We start from the raw sequence: 27,815 nt of genomic DNA on the forward strand, positions 1-27,815 counted from the left end.
ACCACCAAAAACCAGGTCACAAGTGTTTGCACATAAATATGCATACTTTTCAGGGTTTAACACCACAGACCCAGCCTCATTTTATTATAAGGTGGCACCAACATCAGCACCGAAAATTATGTTGACAAACACCAAACAGATTTACTCTGCTTCCTTTTTGGCCCAACTGTCTGAACAGGGTTTCCATCTATGGAAAGACGACATTGCTTGAAAATTAATTTGGAGTTCAAGGGTCTGGCAAGTCCAGGGTACAGAGGCACTATTTAGAGCATGCCTCATTCCACAGCAGATGATCTTTTTAAACGCTACTTTGCAACAGACATCCTGTCTTGGAATAGCCAAGATAAAGGACCTGAACACTCCAAGGTTACCTACACCAACACAGACGTGGCAAAATTCTTCTACAAAGGAAGGGGCAACAGTTGATGACATATTGAAGTACAATAGATCAGACCCAAATTGGAAGGAGTGGGTGGTTTGGCTGTTAGACCAAACACATGTCATAAAAGGTTCCTGACCATCAACGAGGGACTCAGCATGCATAGGCCAGATCCACGTTATGTACAGAGAGAACATCCAGGGGTAGTGACATCCTATAGTGTTGGGAAGTTGTGCCTAGATTGGCTAGAAACCTCAACACTTGCAGAAGTGAAACAACACTTATCTTTACTCTCACAAGACATGGATCTTAGCGATTTTTTAAAAGGACCTAGGAAACAACGTCAAAAACGTTTCATATATGCAGGCATTAATGCTTCCTATAATGAAATCTGGAAGATTTCCCAACAAGAAGCCGCAGAGAGAATACGGGAAATAGACCGTATAAACTTAGAAAAAGCTTTTGCTGTGGTAGATAATGGGTTAACAACTTTGACCTCCAGAGTGTATTCATTGGGCAACATTGTATCTTCTGCTATTGACATACTGGAACAAGATTTAGCCATACTACAACACGGCCAATCACAGTTACGTTCTATTATGTTATTAAGCTGGACGCTGCAATCTTTGCGTGCAGGAATTGTGCCTTGGAGCTTTATAAACAGTACGTCTCGGTTTTCAGAATACAATCTAACTGATACACAGACCGAAATGGTACAAAGGGGAGCTAATTATACAATAATGCAAATTGAAAAACTGGAACGGTTACCATTCACAGTAGCTGAATTATCATCAACAGAATTGCTAATACATGGCCAAATCACTCTCCCGGTCACAACCTTTCAGTTTCACTATTGCCTTGAGCAAAGGCAGGTAGGCAAATATGAAAAATTGGGTAAAGAATACATCAAGAAATCCTGAGATGTACCATATAAATTCCGATGCCGGAGTGGGGATCGAGAAGTGTTTCTTAGTGGTACTAACTGCACGAACGCTCTAAGCGGTTCTCTCATGTACCAAAGATATTGTTTTACACAGAGCTTGTAATGGTTCAGTTTCGAATCTGTATTGCCACACGAAAGGAACTCCAGCTGTCGTGATCACACCAGCGTTTGAGCTACTTTCGAATGGGAGTTACTTAATGCTGAGCGATCAAGGTTGTTGTGGGATGCTCCCGGGCATCGCATATCTGGTCACCGTGAACACCAGGGTTACTTGCTGTATGCAAGTATTGTTTCCTCCAACAAGCACAGTCAGGGAGGCGCCGATATGGCCTTCACTGAATGTTTCCATTATACAGTTTGATGCTTTTAGCGGAATGAAAGCCATGCTTTTACAGCAAACCGTGCCGTTAATATCCGCTCAAGAAACCTTTGAACTCCAAGTCGCAAGGACCTCAACAGAGATACAGGCACTAATCCGTACCAACTGCCCCCTACATTTCGTAGAAATGGTGGGACGTATCTTTATTATGTAAGATACGAGTGGCATTATACACCTATTTAAGACCATAGGGTCAGGATTTCTTAACACCTTCCAGACAATCCTCTGAGCTATTCCTAACTTTATACACTCCGTATTTGGAAGTCTACCTCTGATCCTGCTTGCTATAGCTGGAATCCTGATTATCGTCTACCTGCTGCGCAATGGACGGACCATCCGCCAGTGAGATTGCAAAAGCTCTCCTGAAGAGATATTACCGTGAGCGCATGGTACAGCATCTGGGTGCACCTCGCCTACGAGAACTAAGTGCTTCTTGGTTCTTGGCCTTCAGATCAGTCTTTGATGACTGCATCGTACCTGTATTCCGATGCCTGTTCTGCGGAGTAGAATGCGAGTTAGACATCTGTCTGACACCTGACACGGAGACGCCAGTGGACTTAGAATCCAGGCTGGAGCCCTTGTGGTCCCATGCACGACTCTGTCCCCAGCGTATTCCAATCTTGACGCATACCTTCGTTGATGAACCGTAGGTGTCTTTTACGACTGAATTGAATGTCAGCTCCAGCATTGGTACCGAGGTATCGAATTCAGCACCGGCTACCTCCACAACAGCTGTTGGCAGAGAGGAGTTTCATCTATGCACACTTGAGGTGCTATGCGAGGTATTGCAGTGTCTGTCCCCTGCTGTAGCAGGCAGCGATAATGCTATGTCTCCCAGCCAGGACTTCTAATCTAAATCTGGCTCACCGTGTGCTGGGAACGAATTCAGAAATGTTCTTTCCCCTTTTCAAAATAACTTTTTCAAATTGACTCTTTCAATAAGCATGGCCTTCTAAGTACGCTTGTAGTAGTTCAACTTGTATGATCAAACTCATTTAGAAGTGTGATTTGCAGAACTTTACAACAACATGTCAGACTATTACCAAAAGAACATTTATTGCCTCGTTTTTTAAATTGTTTTTAAATGATTTTTTTAACATTTTTAGAAACATTTTAAATGACTCTTGATAATATTATGCACTGACACCGTTATAAATGTATCTCGAAATGTGTATTATTATTGTTAAGTATAAGGAGGAGTGGATGTTATATTTCATATCGGTACCCTAATATAGGTTTAGAGAACATCGTACTCTTTCCCTACATCATCTTACCTTCATTTCATATGAACGAGCCTTATAAGGACATAACTCCAAATAAGGACAGAATGCCTTATAGGGACTGAACGCCTTATGGCGTATAGTATAAATTAAATAGGGTTTTGTAATGTTGGGCTCTGAGATTCGAGGAGCGTAGGAACCTCTTGTCCATAGCTAACGCCTTATCAACGTCTATTTCTGGGTCTCCCAGTTTTTTGGACCATACAGCTTCGTTTTTGCCGACATCATCTATTATTGCATCATTGAATATTTTATATATATCTCTAATTCTATGGCCCCCTGACTTCAAATACTCAATTAGTTCATATTTCCCTTGCAGCGTGATACATGGCCTAATTGATTTAATTCTATTTACAATCTGCATGTATTTAAATTCTTGATAGCCTCGTAAAGAATAGTGTTGTGTAAGTTCTTCAAGTGTTCTACACTGATCACCAATCATTATTTGCCCCAGCTCAACTATACCCTGACTCTCCCAATGACGCCACGTTCCATCCCTACTAAGATTTGGAAAAAGTGTTGAGTTAGGACTCCTAAGTTTACTACTCTTAAACTGAGAAAAATCCTAACTTTAAGACTTTCGGTATTCACAGAAGGCATTTAGGAGTCCTAAAGTTAGGAGTCCTAACTTTACTACTCCTTACCTGAGAAAAGTCCAAACTTTAAGACTTTCTGTATTCACAGAAGGCATTTAGGAGTCCTAAAGTTAGGAGTCCTAACTTTACTACTCCTAAACTGAGAAAAATCCTAACTTTAAGACTTTCGGTATTCACAGAAGGCATTTAGGAGTCCTAAAGTTAGGACTCCTAACTTCTGTGAATACCGAAATGAGTAAGTGCCTTCTGTGAATACCAAAATGGTAGTAAGTTTAGGATTTTGTCCTAAGTTAGTTGTGTGAATCGGGCCCTTCATCTAGTTCTATGACAAGGGTGGGTTCTGCCCGATCGATATTGCCAAGACGTCATCCTTAGCACATATGAATAATTTATGAGTACACTCTCCGGGGAGCATACTTCACCTCTCCTATCTACGCACAAAGGTTTAATCCCTAACGTCATCCTCATACTGAACAATGGGTAACATACGCGCATAGACTGTATAAATACAGCACCTTTTGCTATCAGTAGTTAGGAGGTGTTAGACCTGTCAGCCCTTTGGGTGATCCCTCCTCATCATTATTTATTTTGTCCCACTTTTGCCTCAAACCCTGTTTGAATTTTTCCTTTTTGGGAACCACCAGACTTTTTCGTGTTGCTACAGATTCAGGGAGCCATTTTAGCTACCCCTGAAACTTCTGTCTGAGGGCCTGGAGCACAAAATGGTGGCCACCTGTGACATCACCAGCATCCACTGGAACCTACCAGCACCTTCCAGAACATTCCAGAACTCTGTGACAGTTGGAGGCGGTTTAGAATGTTGGGAGGATAAGAGAGGCAGTTGGCAGTTGGAGCTGGCAGTTGGCACCTGACTGGTGAAGAGAGAGGAGCACAAGAGTGAAGGAGGAAGGAGTGAAGCAGCAGGGGTGGAAACTTGTGCCTGGAGTGGGGTCCATAAACCCACCCTTGATACTTGTCCCTACTGATGGATCCCAGCCTATAGCCCTGTGTGGGAAGAAGACAGCAGAAAACCATCCTAAGGACCTGGACAGCAGGAACAGGCCTTAGAACCAATAAAGCAGCAAGATTCTGACCTGAGAACTGGTTTCCCTGGAGCCTGGCGTCGAGTAGCCGAAGACCTGGAGCCCGAGGTGGAGAAGCGGCGCTGACTGAGGTAGCAGACGTCGTACCCGGAGCCGCCTGAGGTCGTAAGAGGGCGCCGACGGAGGTCGAGAGGAATACCAAGGGTCGAGAAGGAAGTGAACCGAGGTCGAGCGAGCGGCGTCATCGGAGGAGTGAAGTCCGCCCTCCGGAGTCGTCGGAGACCGAGGTAGAGGAGCACCGGAGGTCGGGAGTGAGGATCGCACTCCGGAGTCGCCCGGAACCTGTGAGGAGGAGTATCGGAGGTCGGGGGTGAGGATCGCACCCCGGAGTCGCCGGAAGTCGACATCGAGGCCAGGCCGGCCGACGTCATCGGAGCCGAGAGCGCCATCGGACCGGAGCCGCCCGAAGTCGACATCGTGAAGAGACTGCCCGAAGCCGTCGAATTGGAGGTCGAGATCGAACCGAGGCCGCCGACATCGGACCGGAACCGCCTACCGGCGTCGTCAAAGAACTGACATTGTGCCGAGGCCGCCGAGACCGAACCGGAACCGCCTCACGGCGTCGACACGACTCCAGCGGCGTCGGAACATCAGAAAAGGGCAGTAAGTGGAGTAGAGGGCGCCTTAGGCCCTGTGGAGACCTGAGAGACTACTCTAAGGGGCTAGGGAGGTGCTGAAACCCACCTGACTGTGCCTGGGGTGAACTGGGACTAACCTAGAGAGGTTGTGTGGAGAAGGAAAGCCAGGGCATTGGTATTCCCCCCCCTTTTGATCTACCTCAGTTTAGGCCTCAGCCTTTGCCTCAGCCAGGGAGTAGAACCCCCCCAAGCCTTCCACAACCCTACAAGCTGTGCCTGGGCCAAATCAGCCCTTAAGAAGTGAAGTGTCATCTGATTACAGGAGTGTGGCTGTATACTTCTAATTACTTATTGGGGATACTGTATTTATTAAGTTCTTATCTATTTATTGCTGCACTATATTTATAGGTCCACAGGACTTGTTGGTGTACAGTATTTATTGGTACAGTATTTATTGGTACAGTATTTATTACCTCAAAGTATTTAATTGTCTGTATATATTGCACTTGTATTTATGCCCTGTTATTTATGATCACCCCTATTTATTTCATCAAACAGCCAATATTTATTTGACCTGCACTAATTGAAACTTGTATATTGTGATTGACCTATTTATTTTCCCAATCAGCAACTAAGAGAAAAAGATAAAGAAAGAATATTTTCATAATTTTTACGGTGTAGAGTCGTTTTTGGAACGGATGCACGCATGGTTATTGTATGGGTATATTGTATGCTTAGCACTGCGCCTGTTTCCTGACCACTCGAGCCAAGCTACCACAGTGTGTTCGGGGAGTCCACCACCACCCTGCGGAGTGGGAGTGGGCTGTTTCCAACATAAATTGGTGTTCAGTGGTGGGATAGAGCTGTGCCTACATATACTCAACAATAACTGTGGGTAGTCCATAGGCCTACACCGGGAGTTTTCTCACAGCGGCCTTCCTAATTGTGGGTTTTTGTTTTTTCCAAATTTACTCTGGTGGTGGGAGGAGGTATTACTAAAGGTACCCCCCTACATTGCTACTGCACAAAACCTGTCCTCTAACCTGAGTGGGCAAGATGGAGTTTGTACTAGAGAATCTAGAAACGTACACTGTTGCCCAACTCAGGGAGTTTTGCCAGCGGGAGGGGGTGTACTGTCCCCCAGGAGCAAAGAAGGGTGCACTCCAAACCAGCTTAAGGGCTTGGGGGGAGGCACGCCGAGAAAGCAAGGCTGAGGAGGAAGACAGGGATGGAGAGCCTGACCCCGAGGGGGCTGAGATGTACCAACCTGAGGTGGGGAACCTGTCAGCAGGGCCCAGGACACTTTCTAGGAAGGGCAGCACTGTCTCTAGCGGGGGCTTATCCAGCGTGGAGTTAGCAGATCGGAGAGAGAAAAGACAGCTCACATGGGATTTAGCAAAGCTGGAGAAGGAGAAGGAGGAACAGAGGTTGGCTCATGAGACGGAGAAAGAGAGGATGGCTCATGAGATAAGACTGAAAGAGATAGAGCTTCAGATCCTAAGAATTGGAGCACCAACTGTTCCTAATGGTGGCAGCCAAATCCAAGAGTCCACCAGGGAACCCAAACCTTACCTGCCAAAGGACATAGTAGCTAGCTATGGGGCGGGTGACGACATCGCCAAGTGGCTAGCAGCCTATGAGGTCTCGTTGAGGGCCCATGGGGTTCCAGTGAAGTACTGGGGAGGGGGATTGTATAAGTACATGCCTCCAGCTGGTAGGGATGCTTTATTGGCCCTCGAAGAGGATGAGCAGACCCACTACCCCACCATGAAACTGGCGCTCATCAGAAAGTTTGGACTAACACCTGAAAAGTACAGACAGAAGTTCAGGGGTAGTCACAAGCTGGGCACACAGAATTGGGTGGACTTCCTGGACTATGCAAAGAAGGCACTGGAAGGTTGGATTCAGGGCAGTGAAGTAAGGAACTACGAGGAGCTGTTTGACCTAGTACTGAAGGAACACCTACTCGAGAAATGTTTCCCTGAACTGCGGCAACACCTGGTGGATAGCAAGCTGACCAGCCCCCGGAAGCTTGCTGAGGAGGCGGACATTTGGGCTAGTACCCGGGTGTCCACAAGGGGGACTGGAGGGGATACTCAAAAGGCCGGACAGGGCGCCCCCCAGAAGAAAGAAGGAGGGGAAAAGAAAAAGGAGTTCTCCAAAGGCCCCCAAAATAACTTCCAAGGGAAGGGAACAGGATTCACCTCTAAGGCTAACCCACCCAGAAACCCTAATCCTGGCCAGAGTCAGCAGCCAAGGGTTGTCCATTGCTACGAGTGCGGTGGCGTTGGACACTATAAAGGAGATCCGAAGTGTCAGAAACGATCACCCCCTCCCACTGGAGGAAAGCCCCCCGGAGTAGCTAGTGTAGTGCTCGGGGAGGAGATGCCCTTAACTAAGGGAAGGGAGTGGGCGGGTGTCACTTTAGTGTCCCTGGGAGAACGGGAGATGGTTCCTAAGATCCAGGTGCCCGCAAATACCGCAAAGTATGGGCAGTGGATCACCATCAACGGCCAAAGAGGGGAGGCTCTGAGAGACACAGGAGCCAGTATGACTATGGTGCGTAGCCAACTAGTGTCTCCAGAGCAGGTAATTCCCGATGTACTCCACCCAGCCGCGATGGCTGACGGCAGAACCGGTCACTATCCAGTGGCCGAGGTTCCCTTTGAATGGGGGGGGGGTTGCAGGTTCACTTCGAGTTGCCGTAAGCCCTGCCGTGCCAGTCGATTGTCTGCTGGGCAATGACATGGAGCACAACGCTTGGAAGGAGGTGGAATACCGGACTCACACCGAGATGCTGGGTACACCTGACTGGGCCTGTGTTAGCACAAGGTCCGAGACTACCCGAAGAGGGAGTTCATTCCGGCTGGAGCCTGGAACAAAGGCCCAGCCAGCTGCCAGTCAAGGGAAGAACCGAGGACAGGAGGAGCCTGCCTCGGCGTCTCCACCCCGTAGGACGGATAGGCCACCGGAGGTGGTGGACCAGGAGTCTGCGGAGGGGGACGTTACCAACCTGGAGGACTTACCCATCCCGGCCGAGTGGCACGTGGAGGGAGGCCCGTCCAGGGAGGAATTCTGCCAGGGCCAGAGGGAGTGCCCTACCCTTGAGGGGCTGAGGCGACAGGCCGAAGCCCAGGCAGCAGGGAACGTTGAAGGGAACTACAGTGTTTACTGGGAGGATGGCCTCCTCTACAGTGAACCCAAGGCACCCCTACATGGATCGTCACGAGCCTTGGTAGTTCCTCAACGTTATCGAGCCTTCCTTTTAGAGTTGGCTCACGAGATACCATTGGCAGGACACCTGGGGCAAGACAAGACCTTCGCCCGTCTTGTCCCACACTTTTATTGGCCTCAGATGAAAGTGTCGTCCGATACCTACTGCCGGACATGTGTGTCTTGCCAAGCCAGTGGGAAAACAGGGGTGAAGCTGAAAGCTCCCCTGGAACCACTTCCTGTCGTTAGCACCCCCTTTGAAAGGGTGGGCATCGACATTGTGGGTCCATTAGATCCACCGACTACAGCTGGTCACAGGTTTATCCTGGTTCTGGTGGATCATGCCACACGGTACCCAGAGGCAATACCTCTGAGGACCATAACAGCACCTGTTGTGGCTAGGGCCCTGATGGGAATCTTTACCCGAGTGGGTTTTCCCAAGGAAGTTGTGTCCGACAGGGGGACCAACTTCATGTCAGCATATATGCGGGCAATGTGGAAGGAGTGCGGAGTGACCTACCGGTTCACAACTCCTTACCACCCCCAGACCAATGGTCTGGTGGAAAGGTTTAACAAAACCTTAAAAGGCATGATCAGGAGTCTGCCTGAAAGCCTGCGGAGGAAATGGGACGTCCTCCTACCCTGTTTGCTCTTTTCTTACAGGGAAGTGCCGCAGAAGGGAGTGGGCTTCAGCCCCTTCGAGCTTCTGTATGGGCACCCTGTACGTGGACCTCTTAACCTGGTGAGAGACGGATGGGAAAGAACTCCCAGAAAGCTCCCCCAGGATGTGGTGAGCTACATGCTGGCCTTCCGGAGCCAAATGGCTAAGTTGTGGAAGCAAGCTTCTGACAACTTGGAAGCCAGCCAAGCAGTGATGAAGGCGTGGTATGACCACAACGCTCACCCGGTGGAGTTGGAGCCTGGCCAGAAGGTGTGGGTGATCGAACCAGGAGAGCTTAGTGCCCTCCAGGATCGCTGGTCAGGACCCTTTGAGGTGTTGGAGAAGAAGGGTAAGGCTACCTACTTGGTGGACCTGAAGACCCCTCGTCAGCCCCTGCGGGTGCTGCATGCCAACCGCCTCAAACCCCACCACGAGAGGCCCGAAGTCATCTTGATGATGGTGACTGACGGAGGAGAGGACGTGGAAAGCGAGCCTCTCCCTGATCTGTTTGCGTCTCAGGAAAAGGATGGGTCGGTGGAGGGAGTGATTCTCTCCCCATCTCTAACTCCTGAACAGCAGGAGGACTGTCGCCAGGCCCTGGGGCAGTACTCTGCGTTGTTCTCCCTTGTCCCGGGTAGGACTCACCTGTGCGTCCATGACGTGGACACAGGAGACAGCCCACCTGTGAAGTCCAAGATCTACCGGATGTCAGACAAGGTGAAGGCCAGCATTCATAGTGAAGTCACTAAGATGCTGGAGCTAGGAGTGATTGAACCTTCTAGCAGCCCCTGGTCCAGTCCGGTGGTGTTAGTACCAAAAGCTGCACCACCGGGTGCCCAACCAGAACTGAGGTTCTGTGTGGACTACCGGGGACTGAATTCAGTGACAAAGACTGATGCACATCCGATCCCTAGGGCGGATGAATTAATTGACCGGCTGGGAGCTGCCCAATATCTAAGTACCTTTGACCTTACTTCGGGGTACTGGCAGATCTCTTTGACTGATGGAGCAAGGGAAAGGTCAGCCTTCTCCACGCCCAATGGCCACTACCAGTTCTGTGTGATGCCCTTTGGGCTCAAGAACGCACCTGCCACGTTTCAGCGCCTGGTAAACCAGATCCTCACCGGAATGGAGAGTTTCTCTGCTGCTTATCTGGATGACATAGCCGTCTTCAGTAGCAGCTGGGAGGATCACTTGCGTCACCTGCAAGCTGTTCTCCAGGCCCTGAGACAAGCTGGATTGACGATCAAGGCCAGCAAGTGCCAGATCGGGCAGGGGTCGGTAGTGTACCTTGGACACTTGGTGGGTAGGGGAACGGTGCAACCCCTCCAGGCGAAGATCGAGGCCATCATGGCCTGGGAACCCCCCAAGACACAGACTGAGGTCCGAGCATTTTTGGGCCTCACGGGATACTATCGCCGCTTCGTGAAGGGGTACGGTACCATCGTAGCCCCTCTCACGGAGCTCACGTCCAAGAAACAACCTCGACGGGTAGTCTGGACGGAGGCTTGTCAGCAAGCCTTTGAGAAATTGAAGAAAGCCATGTGCGAGGCCCCGGTCTTAAGGGCCCCAGACTTTTCCAAGAAGTTCATTGTCCAGACAGATGCATCAGAACATGGCATTGGGGCAGTGTTATCGCAACTCAACGAAGAGGGTCTGGATCAACCCGTGGTCTTCCTATCCCGGAGACTACTTCCCAGGGAACAGAAGTGGAGTGCAATAGAGCGTGAAGCCTTTGCAGTGGTATGGGCTCTGAAGAAGTTGCGGCCATACCTGTTTGGCTCGCACTTCCTGGTTCAGACCGACCACAGACCCCTTCGCTGGCTGATGCAGATTAAGGGGGAGAATCCCAAGTTGTTGAGGTGGTCTATTTCCCTACAGGGGATGGACTTTCAGGTGGAACATCGGCCTGGAGTGGACCACGCCAATGCAGACGGTCTCTCAAGGTATTTCCGCCTTAGTGATGAGAACTCCCAAGGGGTTGGGTAGCTCTCCCCACTTTCAGCTGGGGGGGACGCGTGTTAGACCTGTCAGCCCTTTGGGTGATCCCTCCTCATCATTATTTATTTTGTCCCACTTTTGCCTCAAACCCTGTTTGAATTTTTCCTTTTTGGGAACCACCAGACTTTTTCGTGTTGCTACAGATTCAGGGAGCCATTTTAGCTACCCCTGAAACTTCTGTCTGAGGGCCTGGAGCACAAAATGGTGGCCACCTGTGACATCACCAGCATCCACTGGAACCTACCAGCACCTTCCAGAACATTCCAGAACTCTGTGACAGTTGGAGGCGGTTTAGAATGTTGGGAGGATAAGAGAGGCAGTTGGCAGTTGGAGCTGGCAGTTGGCACCTGACTGGTGAAGAGAGAGGAGCACAAGAGTGAAGGAGGAAGGAGTGAAGCAGCAGGGGTGGAAACTTGTGCCTGGAGTGGGGTCCATAAACCCACCCTTGATACTTGTCCCTACTGATGGATCCCAGCCTATAGCCCTGTGTGGGAAGAAGACAGCAGAAAACCATCCTAAGGACCTGGACAGCAGGAACAGGCCTTAGAACCAATAAAGCAGCAAGATTCTGACCTGAGAACTGGTTTCCCTGGAGCCTGGCGTCGAGTAGCCGAAGACCTGGAGCCCGAGGTGGAGAAGCGGCGCTGACTGAGGTAGCAGACGTCGTACCCGGAGCCGCCTGAGGTCGTAAGAGGGCGCCGACGGAGGTCGAGAGGAATACCAAGGGTCGAGAAGGAAGTGAACCGAGGTCGAGCGAGCGGCGTCATCGGAGGAGTGAAGTCCGCCCTCCGGAGTCGTCGGAGACCGAGGTAGAGGAGCACCGGAGGTCGGGAGTGAGGATCGCACTCCGGAGTCGCCCGGAACCTGTGAGGAGGAGTATCGGAGGTCGGGGGTGAGGATCGCACCCCGGAGTCGCCGGAAGTCGACATCGAGGCCAGGCCGGCCGACGTCATCGGAGCCGAGAGCGCCATCGGACCGGAGCCGCCCGAAGTCGACATCGTGAAGAGACTGCCCGAAGCCGTCGAATTGGAGGTCGAGATCGAACCGAGGCCGCCGACATCGGACCGGAACCGCCTACCGGCGTCGTCAAAGAACTGACATTGTGCCGAGGCCGCCGAGACCGAACCGGAACCGCCTCACGGCGTCGACACGACTCCAGCGGCGTCGGAACATCAGAAAAGGGCAGTAAGTGGAGTAGAGGGCGCCTTAGGCCCTGTGGAGACCTGAGAGACTACTCTAAGGGGCTAGGGAGGTGCTGAAACCCACCTGACTGTGCCTGGGGTGAACTGGGACTAACCTAGAGAGGTTGTGTGGAGAAGGAAAGCCAGGGCATTGGTATTCCCCCCCCTTTTGATCTACCTCAGTTTAGGCCTCAGCCTTTGCCTCAGCCAGGGAGTAGAACCCCCCCAAGCCTTCCACAACCCTACAAGCTGTGCCTGGGCCAAATCAGCCCTTAAGAAGTGAAGTGTCATCTGATTACAGGAGTGTGGCTGTATACTTCTAATTACTTATTGGGGATACTGTATTTATTAAGTTCTTATCTATTTATTGCTGCACTATATTTATAGGTCCACAGGACTTGTTGGTGTACAGTATTTATTGGTACAGTATTTATTGGTACAGTATTTATTACCTCAAAGTATTTAATTGTCTGTATATATTGCACTTGTATTTATGCCCTGTTATTTATGATCACCCCTATTTATTTCATCAAACAGCCAATATTTATTTGACCTGCACTAATTGAAACTTGTATATTGTGATTGACCTATTTATTTTCCCAATCAGCAACTAAGAGAAAAAGATAAAGAAAGAATATTTTCATAATTTTTACGGTGTAGAGTCGTTTTTGGAACGGATGCACGCATGGTTATTGTATGGGTATATTGTATGCTTAGCACTGCGCCTGTTTCCTGACCACTCGAGCCAAGCTACCACAGTGTGTTCGGGGAGTCCACCACCACCCTGCGGAGTGGGAGTGGGCTGTTTCCAACAGGAGGGAACTGAGACTTCAAGGCTGACACACTGATCAAAGACGCTGCAGCTCCGGCATGCCATCGCTCCAGCTGACAGTGGCCTAACTATCCCTGATGGGGTGTCCAACTCAAGTCCAGGATGAAGTCCCACACTCTCACTATTCAAGTATGGAGGTTCGACTAAATCCTAGCGGGATTCTTGGCTCTTGGATTCTAGACTATTAGGCTCTTAGGCTTAGTAGCTCTTTCGCACTTACTTACATACTAGGTACACTCAGGTACATCTAAACAGGCATCTTAGAAGTACGTACTTTATTTTATAAATGCATTTTATATTCATGTATGTGTTCATGACTATTGCAAAATGGTAGAACAATACTATTCCTTTTTATTCACTATACTGCTGGTTCTATATCTCTGCTACTGTGTTACAGTTGTAGCAGCACATTTGTTTTACATGAGAAGAACAACGGTACAATAAATTCTTATTGTAAACACGCCCGACTGTTTCTTCTGTGTATCTTTCAGAGAGCAAAACAAGCAAGCACGAGTGACTGGGTGAAAAGTAGTATATTTTTTCCACGAGTCTGAGGTTATTATGTTCTGAGGTTGCAGAAACTAATCTCACTGATAACAGGAGATTCTAGTAGCACTATGTGCTAGCTAATGCGAAAACAGGCTAACATATTCGGTGGGGGTGAACAGAGTCAGTCTGCCACCAGACCCACAGTTTATGTTATCCGCAAATGCGTAGGTCCTGCATGAAGGGTACTATTGGAACTACACTACACAATCAGTTTTTGTTTTTGAGGCTGCTCTGGAAAAGATTAGCTGAAGAAATGCTTCCTGCACTAGAGTCCCTTAAATGTGTGAAACCATAGAACCTCTCCACAACTTTGCTGTCATTGTCAAGGTACCAAAGGATCAGTACAGACTGTGATTTAGTGGCCACATCAGTGGTGTCATCAGCCTGAATAGCGACAAAGTCGGTGTTTTTCAACTCTTGTACGCTATTGCTTCTTACAATCTCTAGCATGCACTCAAGCAGTTCATTTTGTATTATTTTACAGGTGCCCTTGAAGTCTGTAGCACTTGCTAGATGTGCTTCCATTTCACAGTCTATGCTTGCTATTAAATCCACAAGTCCTCTGAATATATCATGATTTGTGGAACTTTGAGATTCATCATGCCCTCTTTATGCAAGTTCAAAAGCACCACAGAAACAAATGCAATCAGTGATTTTTGATAGTATGTGTCTATTCCTATCAACTGCTTCATTGTGTTTCTTTATTGTTTTGCGGTAGGCATTGCTTATGTGGGCTTCAATCGGTGTGTCTCCCAACATTCACAGTCTCAGCAGGTTTTCCATATGTATTTTTGTGTGTGCATGCTTCTTTACTTTGTGTGACAAGTGCTTCAAGTCTTTTACTCCTTTTTTTGTACAAAGAATTTTACCACCAAACAGCAAGCAGGGAAGCAGAACAGAGAATTTGAAGTACACCCTGTAAGCCAATCAACTTTTGTGTACTAGGTGTTCGAGAAAGAACGTGTGTAGATCTTCCCCCTGTCTTGGGAACTTTGTTGTAGGTTTAGGTCTAGCTGGTTTTACAATTAGTTTCTCTTCATGTTTCAGTCCAATGAACGGATTTGCAAGTAGTTGCTCTACTGTAATCATGGTGTCTTACCAATATTAAAGTTACCTGTCAATAATCAAAGTACAACGTATGAGGTTTGGTGCATGTAGACGCCACCCACCATGTAGGCAACTTACATAGCCCTTAACTACAATGTAAAATATAGCAGCAGTTTCCTTACCTTAAACAATGGGGTTGTTGACTGCCGTAGAGACACAAGAGCAGCAAAGGAGGCTGGTGTCTCTTCTTCTTTGGCTTATTTGCCCAAAAATTAGGTAGCGTTCGTCAGCCTGAGGCTTTACCAGCTGCTGAAAAGCAAATATAACAAAATTTAGTTGTGTTAACCAAACACACTCATCAACATAGAATGATAGCAAAAAGTGGGCAACGGGTAGTGCACTACGGCAGGAAGCAGGAATTACAGTCAACAATGAACGACAAGAACCACGTTTTCTGACTGTAGTTGGCGGACACCCTGTTTCAAACAAGGGTTTACCCTAAATGGCTCCCTCGCTGTTTCTCAAAAAGTTGATGCATGAAATGTTTGGTAACCGGCTTACCAAGAATATTAACCAGGCCCTTGCCAGGATTATTGCAGCTTCACAGATTCACTGAGGAAACTCTAAGAGAAAATAAATAAATTGCAGCTTTTCAACACAGTATCAAAGATGTTAAACTGCTTTCTAATAACAGTTCCCAATTAGTCCTTTTCTGGAAACATAAAAAGTGCCTCCTACTGTTTTTCAGTTGACCCTCCTAGAAACCGAGACATGAGACAACAAGTGTATGAGTTGCAGTTTCGTTTTAGTCTCACTAATTCCCCATACTGGATGGTTCCATTTCGCTCTTCGGGGATGGCTACTTCTTGCATACAATATCATATTTCCTACATTTGTTTGTAAGGAAAATTACCCTGGTATGTAGTGAGCATAATGCGTTCACCAAGTTTATTATTTAATTAACAATAGTGCTGGTATATTGTGGTAGATCAGATGTGATTATCGTTTATTAGTTTTCTCAAAGTGGGTTCAGAATTGTGAATATAAAAACACAGTTAAATAAAGTTTTAGGTCTGGATTAGAGACAGATTTTTAAATCTGGATTAGAGAAAGCAAATATACTTGTAGCATCTGAACTTTTTTTTTAAGTTTCTATGTGTATGACACAGATCCTCAGCAGCATCAAATATCCATGCCACACTGATAATTATCAGATTTCACACCAATCAGCTGGTCGAAGACTGTACACTTTTTAGCGCTCGCGCCCTGCGTTGCACTGCGCAGCAGTGCTCGCGCAGGCGAGAGCCCTTTTGTCCGGGGTTTGAAAACGGACCCTGGAATCACACACGCTCATGCGTGTGCTTTTCCTTTTGGGTTCCGCTATTGGGCTTTGTGTGCGTGTTTTTTTAAAGCAGAGCACGCAATAGGCCAAAGGCGGGCGCATTGCTCCGCCCATGGCCTTTTGGTGTCTGTTATGCGCACCAAAGCCCATATGTTTTCAATTATCGTGCCCAGACACGGGCGAGATAATTGAAAACACGTATGGCTCGCAGTGGCGCGCGCGCGCACCGTTCGCGGGCGTGTTTTTTTTTTTACATTAGCGATCGCTTTTGCGATCGCTTTTTTTACTTGTCATCAGCGGGCTCTACATTCCTGAGAGTGCAGTTAAGCGGAATTCGGTTTGATTTGTGCCAGTCGAGTATATCACATTTGTAAAAATTATGGTGTTAAAGTTGCAGTGAAGAAATGAAAAGTGGGTCTGATTCTGCGAGCCCTGTTGTGTACACACCGAGACAGAATAGTACTTTCTGTGTGAGCACTTTCCTGCGCGGTATGTGTTTTTTCGGGCTGAATCTGGTGCATGGCTTTATGAAAGAACGGGGATTTCAGAACAACGCTGATCATTTATAAAGTTTTTGAAAATACGGCGTCACGTGTCGTGTCTTGAAACGTTTTAACATGCAAAGCGTATTGGGAATAGTTTGAATTGGAGCACGTTTCGCTCACATACAGCTGTTTCTGTCTTATGTTTACAAAGAAACAAGGAAAGGCGTTTTGGACCTCGACAGAGTAGTAAAAATGTTTGGTAACTGTTGCCGGCATTTTAAGCTCTGCCGCATTTTAGCATTGCCGGTAAAACTGTGCCCGCATTACAAGATTGCCGGTAATACTGTGCCAGCATTACAAGATTGTCGGTAATACTGTGCCCGTATTACAGCATTGCCGGTAATATTTTGCCCGCACTACAGCATTGCCGGTAATATTGTGCCCGCATTACAGCATTGCCGGTAATACTGCCCGTTCTCACAGGAATAATTCTTGGCAGTGTTTTCAGGCGGCTAGAACATGCCAATAAACACCCCCGGGGAGGATGGAATACACCGACAGAGGGCATGTTATCTCTCGCCTCTAGCAATGACTACTAGTGAACGTGGTGGTGGTAAATATTTCCTTTTCAATGATTCAGAATGAGTGAGGACAATTCTGGAAAATTGAAAAAATGTATGGTGCTTTACATGTGTATATTTCCCATGTATAATCCGATTTAAGATGCCATGTACTCAGAGTGTAACCTGAGCGTGATAGACACTTTATCCCAGGGTTAGAATAAGTGACATCACGTACCCACTGGACTCCCCCATGACATCACAGGGGTGGCTCCTTCGCATACCCTAAGCCATGAACAGCCACCGAGTTGCAGCAGAGCGGGGGGGGGCGTCAGTAAGTGTGAATTGCTGTTTTTTTCCTCGTCCTGTCAAAACTTTCATGACCCCTGAGACCAGGGATAGTAAGGAGAGTAGTAGGGGGTTCAGCACCTGCTACCGCAGCCTACTACTGATCAACACCTTCACCAATGCTACCCAGTTTAATGCCCTTTCTTCCTGCATATCCGAGACTCGAAGGCTGGGAGACCCCTCTCTTCTGAGCAGTTTACGCCTACCAGGGCGTGCAGCTATTCCCGAGTCAACCTTCTGTCTGTCTGTTAGACACTTTCAGGTCAATCTGTTTCCTGCCTGCTCCCCCAGTCAGCTTCACACTCTAAGTGAACTTAGAATGGCGACAAACAGCAGCAGTAAGTGCCAGCATTCTGATTGACTGAGCCAACATCAGCATTCCATAATGGTGCTAATATTTCCCACATTTCAGAGGCGTCATTTGGAGGTGGGCGAGTTCTTCCACATGGTCTGTACTTGTTCAATAATTCGGATTTATGGGACACAGATGAAGAACACAATTTAAAGGGCCCGACATGCTCCACAACATTTACACCCAAGATTCCCCCCCCCTTGTGTGAATTGTAGAAGGCGGGGAGTAATCACGGGCTAGACACACACTGCTAGGGAGCTAAACATGATATTGCATGACATTCGGGCTGAGATACAACAGTTATATTGCGGAATGGTTGAGTGGTGTAGGTTATTGTGACCGACCTGAGGATATGGGCCCATGGAGGCAACAGTTTGCTTAAGTGACCACGAGTATAAGGTTAGGTTTCTATTTTCACTGCATGTTATGTTCTATGTAAAGTTGCTATACTATTGGGCTCTCTGCCTCAATGTAGATGACATTTCTGCAAGAGTGCTGTTCTTTTTTTATTTTTAGATATACAAAAAGCAATAAAATGTTGCTATTTTAAAATAGTCACTCTTATTGGCACTGCTACAATGCAGACAACAATGCGGGTGTCCAGTTTCGTTCTATGTTACAACTGGACGTGTGGGCGCCCACCAGGGAAATAATGTATGGAATAATCAGCCAAAAAGTGAAAAGGGTTAATTAAAATAATGCTGCCTTTTGTTCTACAGGTTATGTTATGTTACCAACAATTGTATAGCCAGTTTACCACTTTATGGTTCTGTAGCTCTTATAGATTCGAGATGCCCTTTTAAGCAGCCATCTGGTGTAGAGTTAAAAAAAAAGTTCCCTTTACCCAGAACTGCATTGCTAACAATCACCAAGAATAGATATTCTAGAATGATCTATTAGGAGATAATGTTGTGGATGGTCCCTTTAAGGGTCTGGAAGGTAGCCTTAAGTCATAGAGGCTGATTAGGGAAGCTGTGTGTGGGCAATTTGTGGGCTAGTATTTGTATTGGTCGATGGGACAAATACATTTGTTTGATCCTATGCAGTATAATGCACTGTGGGTTTCCAAACAAATGTATACTATGTATGTATAATTGCATATTATATATCAGCCATAAAAGCAACAGAACTCTGTACTTGATAGTAGGGGTAGAGCCACGTACATGATGGGGATGGGGAGTACATGTCTCCCTTGTGTTACAAGTAGAGGGGCCACTCTCCAAATCATGCCAGTGTTGCCGCACACAAAGGTTACTTACTCACTTAATTTAGTTGTCTCAGAATGATGAAAGGCTGAGTCAGCTCGCCAGCATTCCTATTTTTGTTAGCACATAGTTATCTGCAACTGGTGCATGAACCTGCAGTGCTGAGCGATGCTAACAGCAAGGAAGAAATATAGGAGCTGGCACTTGGAACAGCAAGTGATGCTTATGGCCTCCGCATTTTCAAAATCCTTGGGTTGTGGTTGCTGTGCTAGGGTTTCACATATGGCTACGGGGTGGAAAAGCAAGTCCTGATTATTCACGGTGGTTAGCAGAGATATTGATGTCACTGGCGCCCAGTGTCCGAACGGTTCCTCCTTCTTCGGTCCTTGCAGCACCCATCCCTTCAGCTGAAGACACTCCTGGGTTCATAAAAACCCGTCTGAAAGAGAGTTTGTCTGGCAGTCAGTTAGACTTGAAGAAGGCGTTGACTAGCAGTGAACACACAGCTTAGCGTTGTTTGATAGTGAGTCAGCAGGGTGGTTGAATGTCCTTGGTAAAACAACACAGCCATATTTGTGAGCAATGCAGTGGGGTCTGTACTGAACTTTCCATCCCTTGTGACAGGGCACACACGCGACTAAACTGTTCTGTCCAGTGCTGGAAATGGAAAACATGAAGAACAAACTCGGGTTTTGGCTCGATAGCAGCAAGGCCAAGCCACGTATAGTCAACAAAACAAGAAGAGTGCCAATGCTGCACTTAACTCAAAAAAAGATTTGGACCATGAAGCTGAATGAAACAGTTTCACTCACAACCACTTTTTCCGTTGGGTTTAATCCACATTATTTGTATATAGTACATTTGCTTATTAATTTGCACGGTTTCAATATAACACTTATGACATATCAAAAATAGAAAAAACAATACAACATTGATATCCACATTACATATACAAATTAAAGCGACACCACCACTAGCATACAACAATCACTCGGACAGAGAAACAAACATACTCATCAAGCATACTAAACACTGTTTCTCACAAAAAATATTAGTTGAATATAAAAAACATCAAGCCATCAACAGTTATAACTTGGCACAGTTATGATATACTGCATTTAATTGTTTTGTAGATGATTGGCCAAAAGCGAAGAAAGGTCTGGTGTCAGAATGGCGTTTCTGTCCTCTGGCGTCAGAATCTGGGTTTTAGAAATGCTGTATTGCCAGTTCAGCAATCTACAGGCCTTCTGTGCAAGAATTACTTTTACAGTTGTTTATATCTTCTGAAAAAATGGGAGAGCCCTTCGTTAGTCGTGCTTCTTAGCGAATGTAGCGTTCTATCTAGTATTGCGGAGCTGCACAGGGCAACAACTCTTACCTAAAGATGATCGTTACAGGGCAGTGAAAAAACCTCAGTCCGTGCGTATGACGCCATTGTAATAGGAATGCAATCCAGGAGGAAATGGCATCTCTTTAAATGCCGGTGCTTCCGCCGGAGTTGAGTCCAGGGAGTTGTAGTTTCGGGATTTATTATGGCGTTTGTACTGCGTGTGTATTACTCGTGACAGAAAACGAATTGCAGCCTAGTCTGAATAGACGTGGAATTTTCCATTTCGGACTGCAGAGGTTCCGTAGCTATCATTAGAGGGAGCCCTAAGCGCTCCTTGATGACCCAGGTAAACGTGTCAGGATAAATCGGTGTTCATGGGAAATGTAGTCTTATTGGAGTGTTTTTTTGGAATATAGACACGAAACTTTATTCGAAAGAAGAAACACCATAATGTATAGGATAGGAGCTCAGACCAATACAATAGCAGGCTTTTATGGCCTAATGTTGATTTGAATTATTCAAAATAAAACAAGTGATATAATGTAGAGCAAGTGGTCTGAGCCAGATAAGAGCGCGTCAGTGATATACTGGCATGGTAAAGAGAGATCGCACCTGCGCACGATGTTAACATGTCTGAGATGAAACAAACTGAATGCAGTGTAACCCAGATCAAGGCTGGGACCAGTTATAAATTATAGATCTCAGAAATTTCATTCAGACCGTCGACTGACGTGTTGAATTTTATGATAAGCATAGCTTCCCTTTTTAGTAATTTAGCATCAAGGTCACCGCCTCGGCTGTCTTGTACCACTTTGGAAATAACGGTCCATTTTACATCCTTTTCCGTATGATTGTTAAGGTGCCAATGATTCACCAGCGGGGCGTTTTGGACATTTTTACGAATTCTAGATTTATGTTGTTGAATTCTGAGCCAGAAACGCCATTCTGACACCACATCAGCTTGACAAGTAAGACTGCCCCCGTAGCCCACTCATTCATGTCAAAGATTGTTTTTTTAGAGGTGACACCTTCGTGATTCTCACTCCCTCTTCTTTTAGGGCATCTGACGGATTTATTATTAACTTTGATAGCCTCTTCTGTGTGCATTCAGCCGCAGGTAAGACGCCAGAATAAGGTGTGTGGTTCGGTATTCAATTGGTTTAGGGTCATTTGGTAAAACTCAGTTTTGTTTCTGCTTTGTTTCAGAGAGTGTTGGTCCTGAAGAGAATCCCTACATGCGAAGGGATTCGAAACGCGTAGACCTTTCTTCGCTTTTGGCCAATCATCTACAAAACAATTAAATGCAGTATATCATAACTGTGCCAAGTTATAACTGTTGATGGCTTGATGTTTTTTATATTCAACTAATATTTTTTGTGACAAACAGTGTTTAGTATGCTTGATGAGTATGTCTGTTTCTCTGTCCGAGTGATTGTTGTATGCTAGTGGTGGTGTCGCTTTAATTTGTATATGTAATGTGGATATCAATGTTGTATTGTTTTTTCTATTTTTGATATGTCATAAGTGTTATATTGAAACCGTGCAAATTAATAAGCAAATGTACTATATACAAATAATGTGGATTAAACCCAACAGAAAAAGTGGTTGTGAGTGAAACTGTTTCATTCAGCTTCATGGTCCAAATCTTTTTTTGAGTTAAGTGCAGCATTGGCACTCTTCTTGTTTTGTTGGAAATGGAAATCAAGCATTTGCAATGCAATAGGTCTCGCATTTGCGAGAGTTTAAGCTATTGGCATTGTTAAATGCCTTTTATTTATGTTTTAAAAATCAACACATAAATAAAAGGCATTGTCATTTACAATGCCAATAGAATGCCAATAGCTCAAACTCTCGTAAATGTGAGACCTATTGCATTGCAAATGCTTATTAAAGTTGCACCCATCTAAGACAATGCTCACATGTAATGCACACCTATTCTGATCTGTGGTCCAACCAATGGGTCCCTGTCCTCCTTCGGAAGTTGTCCATAATTTAGGTGTGCTGATGGATTCCTATCTTTTACTTCAGCATGAGATTGTTGTAACTTCGAAGCCCTCCTTTATCATCCTAGGGTTTTAACAAGAGTGCTGCTTTTTCCCTCTTTTCGTCAATAGATAATAATCACCAAAACCTATTCTTAATGCAGGTTCAATGTTATGAATTCATGTGAGTTTACAAAACAAAATATGAATAAATTGCAGTATTCCCAAAAGGCTCAGCCCACATAGTGTTTGGACTAAGACAAGTATCTTTGAATTGCGTATTTTATTATTTTTGGCACAGCTTTTTTGTTACTTTGGGCAAAGAGACCTCTTAAGGTTCAATGATAGATAGATAGATAGATAGATAGATAGATAGATAGATAGATAGATAGATAGATAGATAGATAGATAGATAGATAGATAGATAGATAGATAGATAGATAGATAGATAGATAGATAGATAGATAGATAGATAGATAGATAGATAGATAGATAGATAGAGCGAGCTTTATTGAACAATGCTTGTGCAATTTAGATGCATTTCCCTCACCCTATCAGATCTCTTTTGCATCTGAAGTTGCTCAATTCTGGTTGGTTGATTGATTAACTTTTTATGTTTGATATTCTTTTAGATATATTTTAGCCTCTTGAGTGCTGTTCCGACATTTCACTGCTCTACATTTGAGAAGTATATTGCTTTTGTGAATAGCAATGCAAACCTATAAAGTAGCCTAAGTTAGAAGAGGCCAATACCCTCTGTGCCTATGGAGCAACCACCTGGCACTCGCAATTACTACATCTGCGGCATTGGACACAAGCCCCCATGCCGCCCCCGGACTAATTTGGCGGGTTGGATTTATTTCCTAGTACACCTACGTTCTCCTCGACTCAACGGAGTATTCTTTACAAGGCCCCTGATACCAGACGGCTTCTCCTCCCCGACGGTAACACTCGCTGGATGCCTCACTTCCCTCAAGGACACTGCGCTTCTTCGCTTCCCCGTACTGCTTCAGAACACCATGATTGACGGTGCACCCCTGGCCTCCCTGCCCTAAACATTGTCCCTGTTCTTGGACCCTTGATTGGCTCATACTTGAGATCCCACTTCCCGTTCAGCACAATAACTCTGTAACCTGTTCCTGATAATGACCTGAACTCGTAACAGGTCTTGTAGTGTGAAGGACCATAAAATATTGCTTGCACTGAACAGGCCAGAAGGCTAATGACCTCAAGGCTGGAATGTGGTTGCACAGTGCTGAGAAGTGTGGCTCAATGATTAGAGCAGCAGACCCTGATGCAGAGGTCTAGCCCGGGACCAGGGTTCAATTCCCCGCCTCGGCGGGTCTTGGGCTCAAAATTCCACATACCTGATAATTCTCGCCTCGGTGCCATTCCAATCATGGAGTCCCACTCTGCAACTCTGGGCAATAGCTTGCTTAATCTCCACAATGGCCCCCACAACGCTAAGGATGCCTGGCCTCCACCTTGGGGGTGCCCAGGAGTGGGCGCCTCACAGGGAAAGCCAGGATGGGTTCCACAGCGGTATTTGTACAAGCGCCTTGAGACCCTTGCGGGTGAGTAGTGCGCTATAAAAGTATCAATTTACATTTACATTACATTACCTCAAATCTCTTTTTGTGGTCTTTACCTCTTTGTGTATAGAAAATTGCAGTTTTATTGTTATTGAGTCCACTCAAAAGCCTAAGAACTCCATAGTCTTAGTCGGCGTAAATACAGATTTCTTTGCATTGATTACAAAACCAAGTTCTTGAAGTAAATGAATCACCCAGGACAAGTGAAGCATTACTTGTATCAAATCTTGAGCCATAGTTACGAGCTCTTTGAATACACAATTAATCATGCTCATTTAAAACTTAGAGCCACAACGACTGGCCTTATTAGTTTGGTAAAACATCATTGGGCCAATGAGAGGCCAAATTGAAGGACCATAAACTCATAACACTTTGCTTCCAGAAAAACTGGAAAAAAACCTTTGCGAGAGGGAAAATAGAACTGGTCAGATTAAGAATCTTTGAAATCCAATTTGACCATCTACTTGGTTTTCCTGTAGCAGATTCCTTAAAAGATGGATTCCATCCATCTTGAAATGTCTGCATAGCATTCAGGCATTGAACACTCAAATGTTTAAAACAAGTCTGTATACTCCTTCTTTCTTCACAACTAGAAAGATATTGTTGACAAAATCCCAGGGGCGAGGCTATGTTATACAGATTGCTTCTTTGATTAGAAACTCTCACACCTCAAAGTCTATAAAACTTGTTTATTTTTAAAAAAAAGACAGTTACCTGGGAATCACTTGTTGATCTGGAGTCCCATAAAACTGTAGTTTGAACCCTTGAATTGTTTCCGATAACCCAGTATCTTGAGTTATTAGTCTCCAATTCTGTATGAAATGTCATATTCTGCACCCCAATATAACATCCAAATTCAGAATAACTCTCACCTGCAAAACTGGATCATGCGTTGCTGTAGGCTCCCCCTTTGTAACCTCGCTTGTGGAAATGTCCAGGACTAACTCTAGTTCTAGATGGAAGGAAGACAATGCCGCCTTTTGTATTGTCATAATAATTCCCAATCGGTGGGCCTAGCCTCTGTGGGAACCTTGCTATAGGAACAGGGCTGACTATTGTTCCTGATATCGCCCAGCCCGTACAAAAAGGCTGGGCAGAAAATCTTTTATGAGAGACATTTGAGCCTTATCCAGGGCGATGAAAGTTGCCTCGAACCATCCTAAGTCTTTTACAAAAGAAACGCCAAATAAAAGAACGTTGGCTATGGGGCCCTCTTTAGCAATGGCCAATTCAGTAAGCTTGGGGTCAATGCGCATTAGGATTGACCAACGTCTTTCTGCAGCTATCGAATTGTTGGCATTTCTAAGCTGATATATTTCACATTGTGTTCAACCTGCAAGTATAATTGGATTGATCCTGGTGCCGGATTTTTTGGTCTGGCATGCGGGTTCAAATATATTTTCATCAAAGGACACAAAAAATTCAAGAGATTATCCTGACAAGCCGCCAGGATCAATCAATGTGCTTCTTTGGCTCTTTGAAAACCTTTTCATGGAAGTGACCTTTGCCCAGGAGTAACTGACCGTGCTGGGTGTAAGTGATAAGTGCAGTGCACAAGTGATACAAACACAGCGTGAGACGGCGCAAAACAATAAAGACAAACAGTAATCAAGGATCAAATGGTATGAATCAAATTAATATAGAAATAATTCGTTTTTCATAGATTTAAAAAATGATCCCATAGGTGCCAAAAGTTACGGTGTAATGTCGACGGCGTTTCGACCTTGTCAAGTAAAGGTGATCATTAGCACAATGGTTAAAAATGTTAGTAGTGCTGAGGAGCACACGGCGAGTAAATCTCATAAGGTGAATGTGAGAGGCCCGCGAACATTGCCGTGCCAACGCCCCTTCCCCGATCCTACCTGTGGACTCAGCCCGGGGAAACCGTCCACGAGAACTCACCCGAGTGGCCAACACCATTACGGAGGCTGGCCCCGCCCCGTGACCCTCAGATTCGAGCAGGTCCTGGCGCCGACAGGAGTGACCCGGAAGGGGGAGGGACTAAACCCGGATGTCCTTCTTTACTGCAGGAGAAAAGAAGGACTACTACAGGAGACGGGGGCACTTGTGCCGGAGAGAGACGGGAGACGGAGGAAGCAGCGAAGGTGGAGCGGGAACCTGAAGGAGAAAGAAGAGAAGCGGAGAGCGTGGAACAGCGGAACGGGGAACCGGAGCAGCGAGGAGTGAGCGCGACGCGACAGAGTACAGAAGAGGAGGAAGCAGCGGAGGTCTCGGACGAAGCGTGGTGCGAGGACTGGTGGACCCCACAGGAGGAGGCTGGAGAGCGGCCGCAACCAGGAAGTGTTGCGGCGGGGCCGGTGAGTGGCTAAACTACGGGGAAACGGGACTGGGAAGAGGGTGGTAGACAGGGGTAACGGGAGGAGGGTGGTTACAGGAACACAGGGTGTAGTGTATTGTGGTGGTGGTACAGTGCTGCAGTAGAGAACGTCTCTCTTCTCCCTTCCTCACTATTTCTCTAAAGCTACAAACCCCCCCCCCCTTTCCGAGGGCCTGCGACGAGGTTGGTGATTGGGTCTTGGAATTCCTAACTCCACCCTAAACCCTAGGTACAGTGTCCTAAACCTGCCATCCCCTAAACGCACGGGTGCGGTGCCGGATCTATCTTTCTTATCGTAGTCCAGATAGGACAATCTCCCTGACGGCCTTTCGTTTTTTCTCTATCCCTCTCATGAGCCTCCCTGGGGAATCCATCCCGACCAGCCCAGAGCAAGCAACCGGAGGTGGAGACCGTTGAGAAGAGAAAGAAGCGGAAGAGGTCCTAAGACCCCATCAAGAGTCCCTGATATCTGATCCACCGGCCATATCAACTGCCATACCAATAAAGACCTATCCACTGGCTCACTATATTCAGCCTCCGCGTCTGTTTATCCGGCCCGCCCTCCCACAAGTGGTGTCAGAAGTGGGATCCGCCGGAGACATGGAGGCTGTACTCGCTCGAATGGCGGAGAACCAAGAAAGCCTGGGGATGGCCATGGAGAAATTCCTCACCATTGTAGAAGAAGACCGGGGAAAGTTGCAACAGGCCCTCACTGACCAAGGCCAGACCCATGACACGGCTATGGGGAAGATTGCAGACGTTTTGGGACAGCAAAGAGGTCCGAGCACCCTCCCGTCGGTGATATTGCAAAAATACGTAGCCGGGGAGGATCCTGAATATTTCTTTAATAACTTTGAACGTATGGCTTTGGCCGCCGCCTGGCCAGCAGACAAGTGGGGACAATACCTGGGACCTCTCCTGTCGGGAGAACTACAGGCCTCCTACCAAGCCGCTAACATCCTGGGTACAACCCCGTATGCAGAAATCAAGCAATGCATCATGGAACGTTTAGGCGTAGACGACGAGTGCTATAGGATGAAGCTACGCCAGATAAAGGAAGGACCCCAAGAAACCCCTAGAGCCCTATATTTCCGTGTGAGAGACATGGCTGATCGTTGGTTAAAGCCAACTACCGCCACGAAAGAGGAGATTATGGCCAAGGTCTACTTGGAACAATATCTGACCTCCCTCCATCCCCCCCATACAAAGGTGGGTAAGGCAGCATGCACACCTTACCCTGGATATTGCTGTTGATATCGCCAGTGCCTATAACAGAGCACAGGAAGTGCAAAAAGGACGGGAAGAGACAAACTGGAAGCCTAGCTCAAGTGGGGCCCATCGACCGCCCCGACCCATACTCAACAGAAAACCAGACCCCGTCACAATCATCCCCGGACCCCCTATCTTCAGGCCCCCTGGACTCCCGGTGGTACGAACCTCTGGCCCCGGGCCTCAGTGTTATGGATGTGGAGGGCTGGGTCACATAGCTTGATTTTGCCCACAGAAAGAGGAACCAATGGAAATTGGCATGACCAGGAA

At 46.6% G+C, this 27,815-nt stretch overlaps 1 protein-coding gene across 6 annotated transcripts in view; it reads right to left on the minus strand.

The window, feature by feature from the left end:
* The window catches only part of LOC146796157 (uncharacterized), a 171,760-nt gene that overhangs the window by 136,246 nt on the left and 7,699 nt on the right, over positions 1–27,815 (minus strand). For all 6 annotated transcript variants that reach the window (XR_014969547.1, XR_014969548.1, XR_014969545.1 and 3 more), the window contains exon 2: positions 14,925–15,048. The gene's annotated coding sequence lies outside the window, so the exon portion shown is untranslated. The remainder of the gene's footprint in view (positions 1–14,924; positions 15,049–27,815) is intronic.

The sequence above is a fragment of the Triturus cristatus genome, chromosome 10 (genome assembly GCF_964204655.1).
Source record: "Triturus cristatus chromosome 10, aTriCri1.1, whole genome shotgun sequence".
NCBI classification, from domain to species: Eukaryota; Metazoa; Chordata; class Amphibia; order Caudata; family Salamandridae; genus Triturus; species Triturus cristatus.